The sequence below is a fragment of the Phyllostomus discolor genome, chromosome 9 (assembly GCF_004126475.2).
Source record: "Phyllostomus discolor isolate MPI-MPIP mPhyDis1 chromosome 9, mPhyDis1.pri.v3, whole genome shotgun sequence".
Taxonomy (NCBI): Eukaryota; Metazoa; Chordata; class Mammalia; order Chiroptera; family Phyllostomidae; genus Phyllostomus; species Phyllostomus discolor.
This window is the reverse complement of record NC_040911.2, coordinates 71,164,552-71,183,485: the sequence shown is the minus strand read 5'-3', so window position 1 is coordinate 71,183,485 and position 18,934 is coordinate 71,164,552. Positions and strand designations below refer to the sequence as shown.

General features: G+C 36.1%; 1 protein-coding gene and 1 pseudogene across 1 annotated transcript in view; one reads left to right on the top strand and one right to left on the bottom strand.

Moving 5' to 3' along the window:
• MACROD2 (mono-ADP ribosylhydrolase 2) overlaps window positions 1–18,934 on the top strand; it is a 2,132,804-nt gene that overhangs the window by 585,596 nt on the left and 1,528,274 nt on the right. The window lies entirely within an intron of this gene.
• Window positions 1,966–3,854, bottom strand: LOC114506539 (annotated as a pseudogene).

Sequence of the window (18,934 nt, the reverse complement as noted above, 5' to 3'; positions counted from 1 at the left end):
GTTGTGCAAGGAGGTGAAGCCTGTCTATATTCGCCTCCATCTTGGCCTGAAGTCTGACACATTGCTTTTTTAGAGTTAGGTTTCTGGCTAGATCTATGCTACATTTTTTTGTGACAAAATAGGATATAGGGAACATGGAAAATAATACCAGATACTTGAATAATGTTATTAGTTCATCTCCCATGAATTAATTACATTTCTTCTCTTAAAAAAAGGAAAACTATTAAAACTTCAATTTCACATTATGTTGCTTTTACAAATACATTGGCTAATAGTATAGATATTGAGCCATTACTGAAAAGGAATTTTTGTTCGCTGGAGACCAGAGCCAGGAAGAATAAAGTGAAGAAGGAGAATTATTATTATTATTATTATTATTATTATTATTTGTATCCCTTCATGTCTCTACAGTCTACTCCCCAGCCCAGTTTAGTGAAACTTCACACTTTTTTAAAGAAGTTATTTATTAGACTTGGTTTAGCGATCTACCAACATTTAGGTCCTCCATGTTTTTTTCATCTTTCAATATTTAGGGAGTCTGGAATTAATTGAAGATGACTGTTTCTTCCTTTGGTTATAAAGTAAAAGTAAAATGGAGTTAGGTAAATTTATGCTAGGGTGAGCTTACCCTCCTTTACATGGCTACATCTATCTAGCAGATTAAACCTTAGATGTTGGATAGACTGTGAAATGTAAAGCTACAAAGAAATTGGGATCCTAAATACCATTATTAATAAAATAGTTCAGAAGTCAGCCATAGAATATGCAAATAAAAACACAGTGAATGATTACAATGAAAAGGCTGGCAACACCAAGCACTTGTGTAACTGACGTACTTCTCTTCTTCTGGGGGAAGTACCACCATTTTCAAAAACTGGCAGTAAAACTAAAGCTAAGTAAATGCTTATATCTGATTCAGCAATTTTATTACTAGTTAAAGAACTTAGAGAAATGAGTCCATATGTCCTTCAAAGACATACATAAGAATGTTTACAGAAGCACTATTGTTATTAGTCCCAAAGTTTAAATAATCAATAGTATTATGAATGATCTAACTGTGGCACATTATTACAAAATGATAATATAGCAAAAAAGGTGAGTCAACCATAAGTACATACAATGACATGGACAAAATTCACAGGCTCTATGTTGAATGGAAGAAACTGGATATCAATGAGTATATCATGTATTATTCAATTTTCTTCAAATGCTATTATTCAATGAACTTCAAAAGCAGGTAAAAATAATCTATGGTTTTATAAGTTAGGGTGGTAATTAGAACTACAAGGTAGTGACAAGAAGGGGGCACAAGGGGAACTTCTGGGGCATTGGTAAATGTTCAGTTTCTTGATCTGGGTGCTGGTTACCTGAATATGTTCACTTTGTAATTTAAAAAGAAAGAATGAAGAAAAAAGCCAGCTATACAAATGAACACTATTAGCAGCCTAAAAGTGTTTGTGTTTTGTTTTTTTTTTAACCATGGAAAGAATTCAAGAAAGAAATATATAATTAACTCTATGAAAATTTGTGAGTAAAAGTTTTAAACTTTCTAAGTGGCCAGGACTAACTGAGTAGAATGTAAGACAGTTTCCACAGTGTTTCAAACTTTCCTGATCTTTAAATTGTGGAAGCTTGTAAACAATAAAGGGTCATCAAGGAGCATATATAAAGGACACATGGACAAAGCCAAAGGGGGTAGGATGGAGAGTGGGAGGTGGCGACCAATGGGGTGAGGGGGAGTGGTGGGGAGAAAATGGAGACAACTGTACTTGAACAAGAAAAAAAAATATTGACTCTAGGTCCTTCCTTAAGAGATTCTAATTTAGTGAGTTTGAAATGAAGCCAAGTATCTTTTTTTATCTCATTTTTATTTTTTAGAGACAAATGGTTTATTAACAAGGACTAAAAAAATAATTCTTAATTCATTTTGTCTCTTTTGGTAACTGAACTGCAATAGTTAAATTAACAGCAGTGCTCAAGAATTCCTTTGCAGTCCTTGGTCTTGCAAAAGTACAAAAATGCCTGAGTTATGTGACTTTTAATTATTAGTTTCTAGACAGAGGTGCCAGCTGTTGTGCTTTCCAGTGTGTCAGCAGTTCCTACATTTTCCTTCTTGTGTTTGGTTTTTATGGCAGGAAACAGAAGGACTTCCTTGATGTTTCTGGAGTCTGTGAGAAACATGGCAGTGCGATCAATGCCTGTGCCCCAGCCAGCTGTGAGGGGCAGCCCTCAGTCCAGGGCAGTGCAGAAGTTTTCATTTATAAGCCTGTTCTTTGAAAAGCTGCCACTGCCTCATGGGGTCATTCAGCTCAGTGTAGGCATTGCTTCCTTCTTTATGACAATACACTCCAAGTGCTCAGTCAGACTGTCTTTACAGCAGTGCCATTTTGCCTAAGGTCTCACTATCTGCAGATGATCACAGATGAACATAGGACTGATACATGTCACCCCAGGAACTCCTCAACAAGCTTACCAAGGAGCCTGACTGTGATCTGAGGTGGAGGGCATTGAACAGTTTTTGCCACACATTGCCACAATATTGTCACATTTCTTCAGTTGCAATGAGGTTAGTTTCTGGCAGCTTCATCCCCAGGACTGTCTCAAGCTCTTCTACATGCTGATTCTTCAGAAGGGTGGGGGGAAGTCAATCTTGTAGGCTAGGCCCTCTGGGCTATCTGGATGGTAGATCACCTTGTAACCACCTATAATGTGCTTCATCATCCCTGAAATAATCTTACCTGTGATTTTCTTGAGATTGTAATAGTTTGTGTAAAGTAAGTAGAAATCATGAGGAGTGAGCTCAGGATTGTGAATCAAATCAATTTCTTCATTCCAGAACTGGCATCCAATTTCCTAAATGCAGATGACACTACCAGCCACCAGCATCTTATGGTAGAATTCTGGAGCAATTCTCATACATAAATTCAGGTCCAGCTTATTGTAGAAGGTGATTGAAGGCTTGGCCGCAGCTCTCCCTGGGATGATATTCATCATGGGAGTTTAAATATCTAAGAATCCCAACTTGTCAAAAAAACTTCTTATATATGTGATGACGTTAGAATGGATGATAAATTTCTGCCTCACAAAGTCATTCAGGATCAAGTCCGTGTGTTTCTGACGATACTGTGTTTCCTTGTCTTTGAGGCCAAAGTGGAGATGAGGTAACATATGCAAGCCAGGAGACAGCAGTGTGGCGTCACAGGGAATGATGCTCAGCTCACCCTCCTTGGTTTTCTCAGAATTTCCCCGAACTCCAATTATGTCTCCCTGATGTAGTTTGTTACTGATATAAATAAATTCTTCTGATTCATGATTCCTGGAATTAGCTATGACTTGTAACTTGATTCTATCTCCTCTAAGGTCATAGAAAATGAGCTTTCCCCCAGAAGTTCTTTTGGCATAGATCCTACCTGCCATGTTTAAGGTGATGTCACTCAGGTGGTCCCCAAGCTGGAGGTGGCTGTATTCACAGATAAAATGAGTTGAATGAGAAGTCTCTATGGGACTTCCATGGCTGTGAGTCCTCACCATTGCTCTTTAGTTGGTGGACTGCTTGGCTGTGGACCTTGTGGTATGGGTTTGGGTCCAGGTTTTCCTCCCTGGCTCTCACATCATTGGCAGTGATGCAGTTGGTAGCAGCAGCATTGACCTGGCTAAGTTGTTTCTCACTGAGCTCTACTTTCAGCCCTCCTTCTCCACTGTTTTCTTCTCAGCTTTCAGACATCTCTTTAGCTCATTTTGCTTACTTTCAGCTGGCTGCTGCCCACATACACCTCAGGTGCCTACACTGGAGCCAGCTCTCTGGAGGGCCCAACCTTAAAGGTGGTATCTTTATTTTTCAGACACAACTTGATTATTCTAATGGTTAGTCCAAAAGTGAGAAACAGAATTATGTGATTTCTTTTTTTAATCACAGCTAAAAATGATGTAGCCTGAATTATTTCTGTTTCTCCTCTCTCTACCCTAATCCTCCCACTTATCTCCAATTCCAATTTGAGCAGTGATTCTCAAACACTGCTTTATGCACTTGTTAAGAAGGCAGATTTCTTGGTCTGACCCTGAGGATTTTGAATTGTTAAGTCTGAGAAGAAGTATATGCATTTTTCATAAGCATGTTAGAAGTGGCTCAGATTAGGAAACAGCTTGTTTCAGTGTATACTAAGAAACTTGGGCATGGAGAAAAAGGATACTCTGACTAAACAAACATATTTGCTTAGTTTTTCCACATTATGGCTGGGCTATTTATTTAGCATTGGTTGTTATTAAGTCCCTAATAAATGTCTAAATCATAGGAGATGGGAGGTGTGCCTCATTTCCTTCTTAGGGGTGATTTCACACATCTGTCGATGTCCTGCTTAGCCAGCAAGCATTAGGGACCTGACAATGTTCAGATGATTGCACTTATTTTTATCACTGTTTTATATATAATTGTTGTTAGATTTAGCCTGGATAAGCTGAGTTTCCTTTGATATTTCCATAACTTTTAACAAAACAGTAATCAATTTTGCCAGTCTCCAGGTTTATTGAGTATCTATTATGTACTTTGTTTCTGAAATATCATTTGGTCCCTCTCATTCCATGGACTCTAATTGGAGGCTTAGGAGCAAAAAGATTTATGTACAGGGCCTCATGCATTTTTATGTTTTACTCATCTGAATTAGAATATAGATAAGTGTTTGCCTGCTTATGGTTCTTTGATAGGAATTCTATTAAAGTCAAAATGCAGAGAAATTGTGAGCAAGGGTTTTAGCTTATTATAATGAAGATTCAACCAGTCTTTGCCAATTGTAATCATGGGCTCTTTTTCCAATTAAGAAAGACCAAATTATTATTATTATTCAGTCTCCTAGAAGCTTTGCTTGCCTAACATCTTGTCTCCATGCACTAAACAGTTGCTGTTTTTTAGGAGAATGTACTTTATTATTTCAGGAAGGCACAGATATAGGAAATAAAAAGAAGAAAAAGACTATTATTACTCTAGTCAAATGATCAGTTATATTTAGTTAAGAAGTGTTTGCTTAATACTTTTTGTCATAGGTCATATGGGATCCCAGGCTTCCTGAAATTTCTTTGCCACGTATGTTCTATAGTTTTTGTTGGTACATGAAAGTGCTTTATAGAAGAGTTGAGTAATGGGGAGAACTAATTATATTTATTTACTATATTATTTCTGTTTTTTAAATATGGTCCAGATATATCTGAATTTTTATGAAAATAAGTAAAATAATATAAGGTTATCTTAGAGATGAATTGGCACCCAATTTCAAAAGCATTTTGGTATCTACAGTAAAAATTTAAACCTGGAGTAGATGGGACTGTAACCTGTACTTGGAAGAGAGTAAATTATTAAAACTACTTTGAAAAACTGTTTGACAATATCTACTGCAGCTAAACACATATCTACCCTATGACTTAGCAATGCCACTCCTAGGTATATTCTCACGAAAAATATGTAAAATATTTATCAAGAGACTGCACAGGAATCTTCATAGCAACACCATCTATATTGACTCCAAATAGAAACTAATACAAGTCAAGAGTAGAGAAGATAAGTAATGAGAATAAATAATCTTTAATTACACGTAATCCTACGGATGACTCTCACAGACAATATTAAGAGAAGTCACTCAGATGCACAAGAGTATATACTATATAACTCCTTTTATTCAAAGCATGAAAATAGGCAAAATTAACTTCTGCTGTTAGAACTCAAGATAGTGGTTACCCATTGAGGTTGTATAGTAACTGAAAGAGGGTTTTAGGGGGAGTAATATTGTTTTCTTTTTTGATGCTTCTTAGAAAGGTGTGTTCAGTTCCATTGAGGTGTATATTTATGATAAGTACCCTTTTATACATTCATTATAATCCAATAAGATATTTGTAAGGATGAGTTTAATACAAGTTAGAATCAGTTTTTAGTTTTTATCAGTTATGTTTACACATGCCATTTGTCCAAGATAGCCTTATATAAAAGTAGAGATTAATATAAATATAAACAGTATTCTTTGGCATCATTAAATAACCATTCTTTTTGTATGTTGTTTAGTGTGTGATAAGGAGGTGATATAGCCAGGTGGGATAACATCAGGATTTGGTATCATAAAACCAGATTTGAGTTCCTGCTCTGTCCTTGATAACTGAGTTTTGGCGCAATATTATATAACCCCTCTAGGCCTCACTTTCCTCATGTGAAAGTGAGGTTTAATAGTATCTAAGGCTAGATGAGTCTATTGTGAGTCCCTGGAATTATACATTGTTTTTTATAATGTTTGCTTACCAGAATGTGAGTTTCATGGGGGTAGAGATTTTTGTCTGTCTTATTCATTATACTATGCCAAGTTCCTAGAACTGTGTTTGCCAAGTAATAAGTCCTGGGAAGAGAGGTCTCCATAACTTTTAGCTGTAAAAGTAGTAGACAGAGGTCTACTGGAGTCTCAGGTGTTCCCCTTAAAGAACCTGTGCACAGACTCTCTCAGACTCATTTGCTCTGAGCTCCAACTTTGGGGCAGTAGTTCCAAAGTTGCCAGAAACATGCAGGGTGGGAATACATTATTCAGTGAGGACTGGGGGGACAGCTTTTTTCCAGACAGAAGTGCTGGCAGAGGCCACTGTTCTTTTGCTGGGCCCTTCCCCCACAGAACCAGCAAGCAGTGCCATACCCAAGTCCCCATCAACCTATCACTGTTTTCCTTGACGTGGTGGTTCTCTGAGACCCTACTCCACCCAACTTGCAGGCCCTCCCAAACTGTTACCAGTGGCTTTTCCATATAAATGACCTGTCTTGGCTCATATTTCATACTTTCCTAAAATCTCTCAAGCAGCATGTAGCCTCAATGTACCCCCAGGCCTGGCACTAGGGGCAGTTGGTCTTGGTTCATAGCTTAGCCTCTCCTGGGCACCTCCAAGCTCAACACAAGTAGCAGCCATCTGCAGATCACTTTGTAGTTCATGCAGAAGGACACAGGCAGAACACAGGCAGCAGCTGACCTTGGCCTGCACCTTCCCAGAGCCCCCAGAGCCAGAAAACCTGGTGTACAGCTTCATATTTTGCCCAAGCACCACCCAACTACCTCTCCCAGTGACACACTCAAGGAGTGAACTCAACTAGGCACCAGTGCCCTACTGAAGTGTGTATTGCTCTGTGGGTTTGGCACCTGCACAGCAGATCCTCCACAGTTGTGGCAACCAGTCCTCACAGCCAATCAGCCTAGGGGTAAATTACTCTTATTGAAGTACCAACAACAATCAAGGCTCAACTACAACAGAGAGTGCACATAGACCACATGGGGTGGGGGGCACATCTGGAGTGCCCAGCTCAGTTGACTAAGAAGGTTACCCTACTTGACCCTATAGGACACCTACTACGTAAGGCCACTCTACGAAGACCAAGAGACATAGTACCTCTACCTAATACCGTGCATAAAAACAAACACAGGAAGGCAGTCAAAATGAGAGACCAAGAAACATGTCCAAAATTAAGGAATCAAAACTTTGAGTTCTAAGAAGAAGGGCCTGATGCTTTCAGGGTTCCACAGTGATATGATGAAATTGTGCTGGTCAGGTGTCGGTGTCAGCGTCTGTGAGAACTTGAAACATTTCCCAGGCTGCCTCTTCTGTACTAGCTCACATTCTCTGTCTTATTTCTGCTCTCAATGCTCCTTGGGCTCAGAGCTCCACTTCTTACCTGGGTTTATACTTATTTCCTGTTTTGTTCTGGGTTCAGCCATTCAGATTGTTACCTGGTCTAATTCTATTGAACTCTACTTTCTCAGCTGCATCTCTAACCATTTACCCTGCCCTTCAGATTCATTAATTTGTCAAAGGTATGCCTATGGGGACTAATGGGCACAATAGGCAGTGATCTGAACCTCTTTCTGGGTCACAATGCCTCCTGCTGAAACCCTGCAGGCCCTTCACAGGCCAGGCTTTTCTGATTCTCTTCACTGGCCCAAGGCTAAGACAGATGAATGAGGTATATGAAGATGTTAACTTAGTGTTCTGCACTTAAGAAATGATTGGCTAAATATATAAATTGTATATGCTGTGTAAAATATAAGACATAATAGTAATATAAAAGATATAATATGTTACATTACATATTATAAAATATAAAATATTCATATATTTTGATATTGTGACACACTGTCACTCTTAAAAATGACTGAGCAAAGAGTTTTGCCTATTGTGCTACAAGCATCAATATTTACCAGATTAAAAATTAAAATACAATTTTGAAATATTTAATTATTTCAAAATAATAATAAACCTGCTATATAAATAGCAAACATAAAACCCATTACTGTATCATATTGTAAATGAAATATAAATAGCTGTATTTTCCAAATAATAAAATGTAATAAGATGAATGGTATCAATTTACATTTTTGCGAGAACATTTACATTTAATATCTGTCTTAATAGGAGAGAGCTGGACTCTCCTACTTTTGCATCTATTTGTTATATCACACATCACAGCCTGTGGAAGACTCCACTGTACTCTCTTGAGAAATGAGAATAAAAATTAATCTCTTAGTATTACTAAGAAAGTAGTTTTGACCTCATGAACACCTAAACAATCTCAGGAAGGCCCAGCAGTTCCTGGACCATATTTGAGAAGTGCTGTCAGAAACTCACAATTCTACTTATTCTGTATTACATCACATTTGATCAACTGATTTCAATGGATATTCATAGGATTTTAGTGATTTTATATCAGATAAGAAAATTATTTGGATGGATGAGGGTATAGGGGGATAAATGGTGATGGAAAAAATAAAAAAAGGAAAAGAAAGAAGAAAATAATTTATTAATTTTGATATATGTACATTTTACAAATACATATTTTAGAATACATTATTAATGCAGGCAAAAATTATAATTCCCTGTATTTTAAACTATATTTAATAGGAATATTTTAAGTGTAACATTTAATAGCAAATATTCTATATACATCATTGAACTTTATAAAAAAGGCATATTATTTCCAAAATATAATACAATATTACCCACAAAAATATTTCTCTATTGAACAATGCTTATAATTTGTAAGGAAGTATATAAAACTTGTTAGAATAGAATTTCATTTGTATTAAAATACCCATATATGATAAAACACCAAATAAGTAGCTGTCTTTATTATTAAATCAAAGAGCTTGGATTATATGCATTTTGTAGGAAAATGAATTTTTCATAGGCACATGATCAAAAGATGACACACATCAGGAAATGCATCAGTGTGCTGATTTACTGATTTAGATTCCGCATTCCCACAATTGGTATTTATGAAAGGGAAGAAAGGATGTCATGACTTGATCCTCGGGACAACACAGAGAGGCTTATACTGCTTGAGCAGAGGCTTCAAAAGGCGCAGAATCAGGCCCAGGTTTTGATGTGATTTGATGATCAATAGCAGCAGAGCTGCTAGTCTTCATGGGTGATTAAAGACAACAGGAGTGAGATGGTATGAACCACAAAGCCCTACTGCCACCAGACTGAGTTTTTTCCTTCAAGTCAGGGAAGCCCTTATTAGAAGCCCTTAATGTGAGCCTGGTTCCCTTACCAGAGTCTATCTCAAATTTTTTCTCTCTGCCACTGAATTGAGAGTGTAACTGCCATTTTCAATAAGCCTCAGAGCTGCTCGTGACAAAATTGCTTTTGGGAGCCTGTTGATTAATTTAGACAATGCAAAACACAGAGAACCCAAGGCAAGAACACTCCACAGGACTTTGTCTTATTTGGATATAATTGAAAGCCCAGATCCAACCTAAATGTGACATTTTTCAGTGACATCTGGACTTTCTGTTTGCAAACACTGTTAATAAGACCTCTCAGGGTCAAGAGAGCAGGAGGCCACTCCATTTTTGAACACTTGTTTTATGTTATGAAGATGAAGAAGTGAAAAAGCAGGTAAACACTGAATTATATTTTAAGGATTTAAATTAGACAAATTAATACTGTTGACATAAATATGATACAGTAAAACTGGGATATTTTCAAGGTGATTGCATCAGTTACTTGAACATATCCATAAGTAAAGTTTGTTACTTAGATATATAAAGCTCTATATTTATATATAAAGTTTACTGAAATAATATAGTGATAGTCATGAGTTTAAATTTTATGGTGTATATAAACACCATGTTCTCTTGATCTAGTTAGAATATTTCAGTTGTCTTTGTGAATAACATTACTAAATATTATTGACAAAGGAGATACAATGCTAAATTTGAAACTCTTTCTGGATGTAATTTTCTTCCTTTTTTTCTTTTCTATTGTTCAATTATATTTGTCCCAGTTTTTCCCTCATTGCTCTCCCCTGTCCCCACCCTGTTGTCCATGTCCATGGGTCCTTCATACATGCTCCTTGACTAGACCCTTCCCCTCCCTTCCCTTGTTATCCCTCTCCCCTGACCCTCTGGTCACTGTCAGTTTGTTCTTATTTCCATGTCTCTGTTTCTATTTTGCTTCTTTGTTTTGTTCATTAGGTTTCACTTATAGGTGAGATCATATGGTATTTGTCTTTCACCGCCTGGCTTATTTCAAATGATAGGCTCTACAGCTCCATCTTAAAGGAGTAACACCTCTTTATCAATAATCAGATACAATTCATGATAACATTTTTAAACCTCAGGGCACTAGATTGCCAAATCAATGAAGATATGACTATTAAAAGAGAAGTAGATTTTTAAATTTTAAACTGTTTTATATAAGTAACCTATTAATGAAATCCCCAAATATGCTGTTTTTAAAAATAATATGCTCACCTTTGAGAAAAGCTCTGTTTAATATGTAATTATATATTCATCAATAAGTAACTAATTTTTCATTTGAGGTTATATTCTTGAACTTGTAAAGTGTATGCTTCAAAACTGTAACTTTTTAAATCCAAAGGAATTAAAACAATAGCTTTGTTTTAATCTAAAGTTTACAATTATGATTTAGAATATAGTCACAACTTTTAGAAATATCTAAGGAATAGCTTGGAGTAAGAATTGAGAAAATCATTCTTACACTGGCTGATGTAGCTCAGTGGATTGAGCACAGGCCTGTGAACCAAAGCATTGCCAGTTCAATTTCCAGTCAGGGCACATGCCTGGGTTGCGGGCCAGGTCCCTAGAAGGGGTGTGTGAGAAGCAACCACACACTGATGTTTCTCTCCCTCTCTTTCTCCTTCCCTTCCCCTCTCTCTAAAAACAAACAAACAAACAAATAAAATTTTAAAACAAACAAAAAATCATTCCTTGACTTAGAATCATGGAGCTACAAAAGAGAGGAGGAAAAGGAAACCAATGAAGGGTAGATTAATGAATGACATACTGCTATGGGCAAGTGGGTTCCACATTTTTTAAATTCTCACTTGCTTTTTTTAATAAGCAAGGACATGTTTATTGATTTTAGAGAATGGGGAAGAGAGAGAGAAAAAGAGGGTGAGAAACATTCATGTGTGAGAGAAACATCAATTGGTTGCCTCTCACATGCTCCCCAGCCTTGGGCACTGGGCCCACCACAACCCAGGCAAGCGCCCCAAACAGAAATAGAATGTGTGACCCTTTGCTTTGCGGGACGATGCCCAACCTACTGAATCACACCAGTCAGGGCTGTATCCAATTCTTGATAACCATTCTTTTCTTGACAGATTCAAATGATATTTTATAATCAGATTGAAAATACTGTACATATTTAATACCTGCTTTTTTTGCTTTTCTTGGAAAACCATTTTAATTTTTAATAAATACCCTTTTTAGTTGTCATATTTTACTTAACTAGGCTCTTAGCTTTTCCTGTACAAATGTAATTTTATTATGTTAACATTTTATTTTATATAAAATAATTAAGAGACTTGGGAAAATCCCACTTTAAGATAATGCAATCATCTTGGATTTCCAAATCCACTTTGCATATCTTTGTATACTTGAATTAATATAAAAGCTTCATAAAAAGATGAGAATTAATGGACTCAACCTGTTAGAAATAAGTAGCTGTATTGTTGATTTAAGTTTGTTGAATGAGATAGCTCAGGATGCTAAAGAGGCAGACAAGCAGTTTTCAGGTGATTAAAGAAAATCCTTCATCTTGGAGGAACTTGAAGGAACATAGTGCTATTTAAGTGGAATCTAATCAGGAAGAAGAAAAAACGTGGAAGTTAAAAGATGGAATGTTTCATATCATTATTTGCAAAGCAAATGAACAAAAGGTAAGCATGATAATTAAATGTCTTGCAGCTAAGTAGAAGTTTTCAAAGCAGGTTAATTAGAGATCTTCCTTAAAAAATAAAATAAACATCTAAGGTAAGATAACCTAGCTGGAAAAGCTAACTTAGTTATACAGATGGAGACCAGGATGAAAGAAAGTTGGCAGTATTATATATGGTGGCAGATGTTCACAGTGATGAACTTAATTGCTCAGCAAAATTCTGATCAGCTCTGAGTAGTTTGAGCATCAACAGTATTTTAGTGTGTTTTAAATTTTTGTAAAATGGAAATCCAAGCAGACTTATTATGCGATGGCACTAAATGAATTATTCCATTACCTTGATTACTCCATTTTTCAAAGGATGAATAGGATTTGAATTTTTTTTCCTGTTTGCTTGAAAAACTACCAAAAGCAAATATTATCATTCTTGTTATAACAATGTATTTGTAACTGTCACATAAAAATTGGATATTATCTCTTGTATTATCTCTTGTATTTTAGATTTCAAGACATTGCTGGTGATAGCATTGTTGGTGAGGAAACTGACATGCCCCAGATTATGTTTTGTAAACATGTGCTGGCAAGGCTCCAGCTTCTCTTAAAGGGCCCGCCAGGTCAAAGTACCAATGGATGCATTTTAGCTTAAAATAAAAACTAGGAAGTCATGACCTTAGGACCTACTTATCTACCCAAGAAAGGAAACTTGAAGCTAAAATGTTATACACTAGGCAAACACATAGTAGACATGCTTTTATGTCAGTGTTCTTTTACTCTTTCAACATTTTAATGACTTTAAGCTTACTTAGTAATGCATACTTTGGGGACAAGCATCCAGTAGCAGATTGCTTCATTTATTATCAATGAATTTATTTATTCTGCCAGTCATTGCAGAGCTTTATTTACAAAGAACACATTGAAAAAGTTAAACCAATCCTCTGGTCACCTGGTAGATGACTGTGAGTATAAAAGGGATAACTACCAGTCTACATCTAAGCAGTTTCAAAGGCTGATGATGTTGTGAGTGTCACATTGGAGACCCCTTTGGAAAGCTAAAACAATAACAAGCTCAGACATTCCCAGCTGAAGCATATGATATAAATACTTGAATTTTTAAAAAAATGGATTCTAGGCCCAATGAGATATTTAAACAGTTTTGATTTTTAACATGTGCTTTGTTTAACTGTTCTTCAACTTTGCTTGAATACTGGAAATTTTTAGGAAATTGAAAAACTCTCACACCTTGGTGACACCTCAGACCAATTAAATCAGAAACTCTGATGGCGAGATTTGGGCATCTGTATTTTTTAAAACACTCTAGGTGATTTCAATGTAGAGCTAAGGCTGAGGACCACTGATTCACGCACGTGTTTTTCTTCATTCACTTTGTTATTTATTTTCTTGACCTTATTAAAAGAAACACCTTGTAGCATGATTTTCTTAATTTAAAATGTTAGTATAGAAGATTTTCTATTTAAAAAGAAGAAAAACTGTCATTATTTGCAGATGACATGATACTGTATGTAGAGAACCCTAAAGATTCCACCATAAAACCTACTAGAACTTTTAAATGAATTCAGTAAAGTACCAGGATGCAAAATAAATATCCAGAAATAAGTTGCATTTTTATATACCAGTAATGAACTATCAGAAAATGATACTAAGAAAACAATCCCATTCACAATTTAAAAAGAATAAAGTACCTAGAGTAATTTTTTAACTAAGGATTTGAAAGACCAGTATTTAGAAAACTACAGGACACTAAGAAGAAAATTAAAGTTGGTAGAAAAAAGTGGAAGCATATACAGTGTTCATGGATAGGAAGAAATAACATCATCAACATGTCCATACTACCCAAAGTAAACTATGGATTCAATCTAATTCCTATCAAGATACCAATGATGTATTTCATACAACTAGAAACAAACATTCTAAAAATGTATATGGAACCACAAAAGGCCCCAAATAACCACAGAAATCTTGAGAAAGAACAAAGTTGGAGGAATTACACTATCTGAGATAAAATTATACTACAAGGCCATAGTAATCAAATAGCAAACTACTGGCATAAAAACAGACATATGGATAAATAGAGCAGAATAGAGAGCCCAGAAATAAACCCATACCTTTATAGTGAATTAATATTTGACAAAGGAGACAAAAACATACAATGGTGTAAAGATAGTCTATTCAATAAGTAGAATTGGGAATATTGGACAGATACATGCAAAAATAATAAATATAGACAATCTTGCTATACTGTACACAGGAATAAATTCAAAATGGATTAATGACTTAAATATTAGACTCTAAACCATAAATAGCCTAGAAGAAAACATAGGCAGTAAAATTTCAGACAACTCTCATAGCAATATATATTTTTCTGATATATCTCCATGGGCAAGGGAAACAAAGAAAAAATAATCAGTCTACATCAAACTAAAAAGTTTTTGCACAGAAAAGGAAACCATCAACAAAATGAAAAAACAACACACTCAATGGGAGAACATATTCACCAGTACATCTGAAACGGGGTTAATATCCAAAATGCAATTAAAAAATGGGCAAATGACCTGAATAGACACTTCTCTGAAGATGGCCCATAGACATAGGAAAAGATGCTCAATATCAGTAATCATCAGAGAAATGCAAATTAAAACCAAAATGAGATATCACCTCACACTTGTCAAAATGGCCATCATCAATAAATCAACAAACAAGTGTTGGTGAGGATGTAGACAAAGGGGAACCCTCATGGCACTGCTGGTGGGAATGCAGATTGATTGATACAGCCACTATGGAAAGCAATATGGAGATACCTCAAAAAATAAATGGAACTTCTTTATGACCCAGTGATTCCACTCTAGGAATTTATCTAAATACATCTGAAATACTAATTTGAAAGTATATATTCACCCTTATGTTCATTGCAGTGTTATTTATAATAACTAAGAAATGGAAACAGCTCAAGTGTCCATCAGTAGGTGAGTGGATAAAAAAGCTGTGGTACATTTACACAATGGAATACCACTAGACCTTAAGAAAGAAGGAAATCTTACTCTTTGTGACTTCATGGTTGGACCTGGAGAGCATCATGCTAAGTGAAATAAGCTAATCAGAGAAAGACAAGTACCCTGTCATTTCACTCATGTGTGGAATTTAATGAATAAACTGAACTAATAAGACACATAGAGACAGACTCATAGATAGAAAGCAGGCTGACAACTGTCAGGTGGGGGCTGTTTAGGGGAGTGGAGGGATTGAGCTAAAAGGAAAACATGAGAAAAAAACTCATGGACACTGACAACAGTGGAGATTGCTGGGGTGAGGGGAGTGAGGGGATTGGAGGAGGGTATGGGGGGATAAATGGTGATGAGGCCTGTTCTGGGGTGGTGAACATGCACTACAGTGTAGAAATGATGTGTTGTAGAATTATGCACCTGAATTCTATATAATTTTCTTAACCAGTGTCACCTCAATAAATTCAATAAAAAGGAAAATAATAAAGTAGTAAGAAAAATTCAAAAATAAAAATGTCTTTTTCTATAGAGCTGGACTTGAGAGCATCATAAAAGGTCATGATTCAGGGTTTATATTATTTTTACCTTATTCAAGTATATAAAACTTTGTCACCATGGTTTGATTTATATGGATACTTTGGTAGACAGAGAGTACATTTTAATATCAGTGTTAGACACCTTTTATATTCAATCTCACATCTTTCTAACCCATTTTTTTTTGTTTATACATTATTATGATTTTACTAGCTGAACAGAGATAGAGCCTGCTAACTCCTCACTGTAGCTTGACCCACAAACTATGTTTTCTGCTTGGTGGCTTTTTGGATATTTCTCTTGAGACTCAGCTAGTCTAGTACATTTACATATCTGACTCATTTCTTGATCAATAGGGGATAGGAGCAAACAGTAACATTCCCCTCTTTTCTGTGTCTCAGGCAGACAGTTCTGAAGTGTATTCTACACATTTCTTGAGAAGGCACTCAATAAATTGAGTCCCAGTTGCTCATATCAGTCACCAACTTTAGTGTACACCCTTGGGTTGGCTTTCCCCCTTCCTGTGTCATACCTCCAAAATACTCTCAAAGCCTGATCCAGTTTCTTAGATATCACTTCTCCAAACAAACTATTGGGTTGGCTGAAAATTCTATTTAGTTTTTCTTCTGTAAAATAAAAGACATATTTTTAATTTTCACCAATAACTTTATTGATTTGGGTATTTTGAGTATGTCAGCTATCTCCCACATGGTACAATGTTGATTGCTCTCAATTAATGTCTCAATTTGATCACTATCAACTTCAACTGGTCTACCCAACCATCGAGCACTGTCCAGTGAAAAATCTGAGGCATGAAACTTTGCAAACCACTTTTGAACACATTAGATGTGTCACAACACCTTCTCCATACACTACAAAAATCTTTTTTGTTTTTGTTTCAGTTGCATTTTTACCTTTCTTGAAATAATAGAGCTAATATGCCAAAAATGTTGTGTGTTTTCTTCCACCTTCAACATTAAAATGGCTACACAAAACTTCACCAATTTTGATGTTTTTTTAATGCATGCTGATATGACAGCTGTCACAATACAACCTAACAAAATTGTTTTGAATGACATTAAAGTCAACTAAGTGCTACTAGAGCCACATTATGGAGAAAAAAAAACTAAACAAATGAACTTTTGGTCAGCTCAATATCTGCACCTTGCCTCAATCTCAGTTTTTTAGTTTCATTGAAGATAAAAACCAGTTTAGAAGGGGAAAATCATGATAGGCATATTGTACTTTGTGCTCCCTTTTCTATTGTGGTGTTCTATTACACCAGTTTTCATACTTAGTATGTTTTATCAAAATATGATAGAGAACAATCCTCTCCCAAATATTGAATGCCGGGGAAATTCTTATTCTCATGTTATCAGTTTGTGAATCTGCTGTTGCATCGCCTGCCTCATCATCCTCTGTGGTTTTGTCACCTTGAGTATTCTTCCCTGTGACATCCCAGTAGTTTGCCCTATCTCACTTTTGAGCAGCGCCCACACCACACATTCACTCCAAACCATGAAGCAAGTGTTTTATACATTCACTTAGTAGCATGAGCATAACATTAAATGAAATGGGGAGATTTTGCAGAGAGAAAAATAATACTGATACAGTGTGATAATATTTGTCTAGCGTAAAGGCAAGCACTTCATAGTTAGGGTCCCAGTGCAGGGTAATTGCATTTTCCATTACCCAGAAAATAAATACTGTTAACAGGAATATTAATAAAGAAAACATAACCATTTTTCTCCCAGCACTGAAACAGATTTCCTTTACTTCAATTGAGCATCAGATGCATGAAAACGCATACGCTTAAACTTTTTTAAAATTTTATTTAAATTGTTGTTGCAGTACAATTTTCTATCTTTTACTCCCATCCCAACCCACCCACTCAGCCCTCCCCTCCTCCCTCCCATTTCCACCCACCCCTAGTTTTTATCCATGTGTCCTTTATACTCGTTCCTGTAAACCCTTCCCCTTTTCCCCTGAAATTCCCCTGAAATTCCCTCTCCTCTCCCCTCTGGTCACTGTCAGTCTGTCCTCTATTTCAGTGTCTTTGGTTATATTTTGCTTGTTTCTTTGTTTTGCTGTTTAGGTTCCTGTGAAAGGTGAGATCATATGGTATTTGTGTTTCACTGCCTGGCTTATTTTGCTTAGCATAATACTTTCCAGTTGCATCCATGCTGTTGCAAAGGGTAGGAGCTCCTTCTTTCTTTCTGCTGCATAGAATTTCATTGTGTAAGTGTACCACAGTTTTTTATCCATTCATTTACTGATGGGCATCTAGGTTGCTTTCAACACTTGGCTATTGTAAATTGTGCTGCTATGAACATTGGGGTGCATAGGTTCTTTTGGATTGGTGTTTTAGGGTTCTTAGGATATAATCTTAGCAGTGGAATTGCTGGGTCAAAGGGCAGATCCATTTTTAGTTTTCTGAGAAAATTCCATACTGTTTTCCATAGTGGTTGTACCAGTCTCCAATCCCACCAACAGTGTACTAGGGTCCTCTTTTCACCATAACCTCTCCAACACTTGTTGTTTGTTGCTTTGTTTATGATGGCCATTCTGACTGGTGTAAAGTGCTATTTCATTTTGGTTTTAATTTGCATCTCTCTGATACCTAGCGATATTGAGCATCTTTTCATGTGTTTCTGGATCCTCTGTAGGTCCTCCTTGGAGAAGTGTCTGTTCAAGTCCTTTGCTCATTTTTTAATTGGGCTGCTTATCTTCTTAGAGTGGAGTCATGTAAGTTCTTGATATATTTTGGAGATTAAACCATTGTCTGAGGTATGATTGGGAAATATGTTTTCCCATACAGTTGGTTCTCTTTTTATTTTAATACTGTTTTCTTTAGCTGTGCAGAAGCTTTTTATTTTGATGAGATCCCATTTGTTTATTCTTTCCTTTATGTCCCTTGCTCTGGGGGACATACCAGTAAAAATGTTGCTGCGTGAAATATCTGAGATTTTCCTGCCTATGTTTACCTCTAGGACTTTAATGGTGACATGGCTTATATTTAAGTCTTTTATCCACCTTGAATTTATTTTTGAGTATGGTGTAAATTGGTGCTCCAGTTTCATTTTTTTTTGCGCATAGCTGTCCAGTTTTCCCAACACCATTTGTTGAAGAGACTGTTTTTACTCAATTTTATGTTGCTGCCTCCTTTGTCAAATATTAATTGACTGTAGAGA